Genomic DNA, 6,228 nt, shown 5'->3' on the forward strand with positions numbered 1-6,228 from the left:
ATTAAATGTAATCACTAATGGATGGTTTCTCTAGCTATAACCAAATCAAGATTGCACCAGAAGACCAAGAAAAGATGCCTTCATCTATGCATGGGGGACCTTTTGTTAGAATGTAATTGTTGGATACAATTGATTAATTGTGTATTATCTTTTATGTTACACAAATGTCATATCATTATCAGTCAATATATGCCGAGCTCACTCGGGCAGTGAAGACAATTTTCTGTGTCTACTGAGCATTCTTGTGGTTGCCTAGTTTAGAAGGTAGTGTCTAACGAGTTCACTAAGGCATTGAAGAAAAGTAGGTAGAAGATGAGTGTTAACCGAGCTCACTCGGTTAATGAAGGAAAGTTGGATGGAACTACTCACTTGGTTGCCAAAGGATTTTCATGAGTTTGTAGTATTAACCAAGCTTCTATTGGTTAACATAGGAAATCACTTTTGAGTTAGTTTCTACCGAGCTAGGTTGGCTAATGAAGGATTTTCTTATTTTTTCATATTAAGCTTAATTGATTTATCTATTGGTTCTAATCGACCGAGGTGATGAATATTAATTATTCTAAGTTGTATTTTAGCTGGCTTGGTAATATGAAAGATATAAATATAAGGTAATGTTATGGTTTCAAAGTGTGAAAAAGAATGAAGATGTTATTGAAGATTTAATGATGAGAAGAGGAAGTGAATTTGAAAGATAAGCAAAATATCCTTGAGGAGCAAAAAAGCCATATTCAATCAGGAAGGATCAAGTACAAGAAAGAACAAAGATCTGTAATAAAAAATTTAGTTGCATTCAAATAAAGTCATCTCATTGTTACTTTCTAACCATTGTCGCAGTGATCTAAATCTCCTAACAGAGTTGTCTTAACAACTATTTGTATATCCTCTAATAAGGTGGCAGTTCTATTGAATTGTCTCAAGACGTCTAACAAGGCCACTCCTAGCAGGGTGATTAAATCATTTAATAGGATCACATCTAACAATGTGTTTTGTAACCTTTAACAGGGTTGGCTCCTAATAGGGCTCAATTCAGAAGAGTGAAAATAGTAACTAGTTGTAATTGGTGGTTTTTCCCAAATTGGGTTTCCATGTTAAATCTTGGTGTCAAATGTGTTCATGCTATTTTCTTTTGTGTTTGCAACTAAGTTAAAGTAATGGTAATCTTAGATAACATCTAAAAGTTTGTATGTTAAGAATTTACTGAGCACATTCAGTAATTACCAAGTTCCAACATTTTATGTGTGTTTATTGAGTATCAATAGTATCCAGTTTTTAGTTTGTAGTTTATACTGACATCTAAGGGATCTGGGATTTATTTTAGTACTAACTAATTCATCCCTACCCTCTCAGTTACTCCTCTTATATTTTCAACAATTGGTATTAGAGCCTTTGGTGCTTGCAGAGAAGGTGTCAAGGACCTAAGCTAAAGATTAGGACGTCTTACAGAAGAGAGATCCCCAAGCTGAACAAAGACAATTTTGTAGCATGGAAAGGACTTATGAGGTTACACTTGGCTCCCATCAGTGACTCAAAATTCAAATAACTTGATACTAAATACAGGACTCCCACTAGAACATTAGAACATTATTTGTTAAAGATATTTTAGAAAAGAAGAATCATAACATCATGATGATTGATATTGCACCTGCTCTTAGCTATGCCAAATTTGATGAAGTCAAAAACTACAAGACAACTCATGAGATGTGGATTAAACTAAAAGACATATATGGAGGAGATGACAATGTAAGAAGGGCTAAGGATGAAAGTCTTAGAGATCATTTTGATCAAATAAAAATGAGAGAGGATGAGAACATTGCAAAATATGTGGAAAGGATCAAAGCAAGTGTAATTGCAATTAAAGCATCTGGAGGAGACATTGAAGAGAAAACAATTGTAAGCAAGGGACTTAGAACTCTTCTTCCTATTTATGCAATTAGAGTGTTTTCTATTCAAGAAATGAGATGTGATCCAAATAATAAAATATCTTTGGATGCTCTAGTTGGAAGATTGACAACTTTTGAGTTAGATAACTTTGATAACTAAGTTCCTAGTGCAAAGGTCATTGAGTCTACTTTGAAAGTTAAAATCTCACTCAAAGAAAAGGGTAAGAAATCAAAGTCTAGTCAATCAGGAAGTGAAGAAGAAGAAACAAAAGAAAGTTTAGATAGTGATCTTGAAGTTGTTGAAGCCCTACTTGCAAGAGAGTATTCCAAAGGCAGAGGAAACTACAAAGGTAAAGTTCCTCTAAATTCTTTTCTTGTGAAGAAATTGGTCACATTGCTACAATGTGTCCAAATAAAGAAATCAAAGATGAAACGAAAAACAATAAGCACAAAGGCAAGAATGATTCCAAGAACTACAAGAACTACAAGGAAAAAGGTAAGAAAATTTGTTTTATAGCCAAAGATTCTGATAATAGTGAAGATGAAATGGTATACATTGCTATAAAAGATGAATCTGATGATGAAGGAGATAAGATGACACTTATCTCTCATGTTAGCGAAAATGATATATGGATTATTGATAGTGGCTATTCACATCATATGAGTGGAGACAAAACAAAATTTGAGAACATGGAATATTATGATGGAGGTAGTGTGAGATTTGGAAACAATGAACCTTGTAACATAAAAGGAAAAGGATGTATTTCATTGAATAAATAAATTGTATGTGACAATGTTTATTGGGTTGAAGGACTAAAGCATAATCTATCGAGTGAGGTATAGTTGAATAACATTGGATTCAAGGTAGAATTCATGAATGGGCATGCCAAACTACTAGATGGAAAAGGAAATCTGGTTGGATCTGGCAAGAAAAAAAAAGGTAATCTATTTTATCTTAATCTGAATGATTGTTCATGTTTTATTGCTCAAGTAGAAGAAAGATGGTTATGGCACAAAAGGCTATGTCATGTAAACTTTGATAATCTGATTAAGATAAGAAAACATAGAAGAGTAAGAGGCATTCCTAGTTTGAAGAAGCCTGATATGGGTCTATGCAAAAATTGCCAAATTGGCAAGATGGGAAAGACTAGCTTCAAAAGAAAAAACTATCAATTAGAAGAAGTCTTAGAAATTGTTCATACAAACTTATGCGGACCTATTGGAATAGAGAGTTACAATGGAGAAAAGTTTTTCATTCTTTTGTTGATGACTATTCTAGAATGATGATTGTAATGTATCTTAAAGAAAAATTAGAAGCCTTTCAAAGGTTCAAATGGTATCTGGCAAGAGAAGAAAAAGAAACTGGAAAGAGGTTGAAATGTTTAAGATTAGATAGAGATGGTGAATTCATCTCCAATGAATTCAATAATTTATGCTTTGAAAGAGGAATTAAAACATAAGTATTAGCCCTTAGTACACCATAGCAGAATGGTATAACTGAAAGAAGAAACATATCTATCATGGATTGTGCAAGAACTTTGATGATTGAAAAGAATGTTTCTCTCAAATATTGGAAGGAAACCATCAACACTGCAATGAGTATAGTTGAAGAAATATTCATACAAAACTCCTTATCAACTATGGTATGGCCACAAACCTAATGTAAGTTATTTGAAACTATTTGGTAGAAAATATTATATTTCGAAAGAATCTAGAAAAGGAAAATTTGATGTAAAAGGTGATGAAGGCATATTTCTAGGATACTCCTACAGAAGTAAAGCATACAAATGTTTGAATTTGTGTACTCATAAAATAATAGAAAGTGTACATGTTAGAATTGATGAGTTTGCATAAAAGAGTGAAGAAGAAAGCAACAAGGAGCAAGAGGATTACATAATATTTGTTTACTATGAACTTGATACCCTGCCAAATCTATCTAAATGAAAGGAAACTTTATCTCTCGAGTCTCCATAATCTCCAATAGTTACCCAGTTGTAGGCAGTGCAACTCAAGTTGCAGTCTGAAGGACCCGAGTCATAGTCAGAGGGTACTAAGCTAGTTCAAACTGAGTCTAATGGACCTGAGTCACAGATAGAAGGGCCTGAGCTTGAAACTAAAGTTCATAATGAAGACTGTGGAACTCATTCAAAGCCCAAAGAGCTTGTGTTAGCAAGATATGTTAGAAGGCATCATGCACCTGATCAGATCATTGGAGACAAATTTGATGGAATAATGACAAGAAGAAAATTAAAAGGTGCATGTTTACTTGCTGAATTTGAACCTAGAAATGTTAAAGATGCTCTGGAAAATGAAAGTTGGATTGAAGCAATGAATGAAGAGATAGAACAGATAGAAAAGAACAAAACTTGGACTCTTGTTCCTAGACCCAAAGATAAAAATGTACATTGTATAGAGTGTGTATTCAAAAATAAGCTTAATAAAGATGGAAAATTTTCAAGAAACAAAGCAAGATTGGTGTGTAAGGGCTATTTTCAAGAAGAAGGCATTGATTATGGTGAGACTTTTGCTCCTATGGCAAGACTAGAAGGTGTTAGAACTTTGCTAGCATATGTTGCACATAGATGATTTAAAGTATATTAAATGGATGTCAAATCCGCATTCTTGAATGGAATTCTTGATGAGGAAGTCTACATTGAATAACTAGAAGATTTTGTAGATCTTAGCAAAAGAGACATGTTTTGCAAGTTACACAAAGCATTATATGGTCTCAAGCAAGCTTCCAGAGCTTGGTATGAAAGACTTCATAATTACTTGGTATAGATTGGCTTTCAAAGAACAAATGATAATATTAGTCTATATATCAAGGAAGGACCAGACAAGAAGATTGTGATGGTAGAAATATGTGTCGATGATAGTCTATTTATAGGAAATGATGACTTGTGCAAAGTATTTTTAGAAGAAATGAGTAAAGAATTTGAGATGTCCATGTTTGGTGAGATAAAATTCTTTGTTGGATTGTGGATATAGCAGAACATAAATGATATCTACATCACTCAATCTAAGTTTATCAAGGAGATACTAAAGAAGTTTGGAATGGAAGATTCAAGACTAGTTGGAACCCCTATGTATACTAGACATAAGCTCTCAAAAAATGATGATTCCAAAGAAGTAGATCAGAAACATATAGATCAATGATTAGAAAATTGCAATATGTAGTACATACAAGACCTGATATTGCTCTAGTAGTTGGAATAGTAGCAAAATTCTCAGCAAATATTAAAGAAAATAACATGATGGCAATCAAGAGAATCATGAGATATCTAAAAGGTACTGAAGACTATGGCTTATGGTATAAACTTGGAGGCAATATGGACTTGAAAGTATTTACTGATGCTGATTGGGTAGAAAGTATTGATGATAGAAAAAGCACTAGTGGTGAAGCAATCTTTCTTGGTAAAAGACTAGTGTCTTGGACAAGCAAGAAACAAAATTGTACATCTCAATCCACAACAAAGGTAAAATATGTTGCAGCAATAGTTAATTGTTCTAACATTGTTTGGTTCAAACAATTGTTGGAAGGAATGAAGATAGAGATCAAGGATCCAATAGTTATATAATGTGATAACACCAATGCAATCAACATTCAAAGAATCCAGTGGTGCATACCAAAACAAAGCACATTGCTATAAAATATCACTTCTTAAGAGAGTTGGTGTAGAATAAAGAAGTCAAATTGGAATATGTGAATACAAAAGTACAGATTACAAACATATTCACCAAGCCATTACCTAAGGATGCATTTTTTTATCTAAGAGGTAAGCTAGGGGTATTCCCCTATCTGAAGCTCACTAAATAAATCTTAGTGATGCATCAGCAAGAGCTAAGTTGAAGATCAATCAATTAGTGCAGAATTGACAAGAGCATATTACAAATGAATCAGTACTTAAGGTACATTGATATTAACTAAGTCATTTTCTTTGGCACGTGTTGTCAAAGAGGGAGAAGTTTACTGTCATATCATATCTCTGAGAAATTTTTAGAACAAGAACAAAGGAAGAGAGAGAAGTTTACTATCATTTCTATCATTCCAAAGAAGGATAAGTTTGCAGTAAGCGGGAGAAAGTTCTGTGAACTTGGCAAAAATTGTTGTAGCTAGCTGAAGAATCTAGTGAAAGGAAGAGCTAATACTAATAGAGGGAGTTCTCAAGAATAAATCCAAAATTTCATTGTGCTATGACATGTGTTAGTGTAGTTTTTTGTTTTTTCTATTTTGCTAGGTTTTTCTTACACTTTTAATAATCTCGCTTAGGTTAATAAAACATGTCTTATTAGGTGAATGGTTGTGATGTGTCACCTTCCTACATGTGAGCATCCATTAGCTATCTTG

This window comes from Cupressus sempervirens, chromosome 2, assembly GCF_028749045.1.
Source record: "Cupressus sempervirens isolate cs-2001-9-10 chromosome 2, ASM2874904v1, whole genome shotgun sequence".
Lineage (NCBI taxonomy): Eukaryota > Viridiplantae > Streptophyta > Pinopsida > Cupressales > Cupressaceae > Cupressus > Cupressus sempervirens.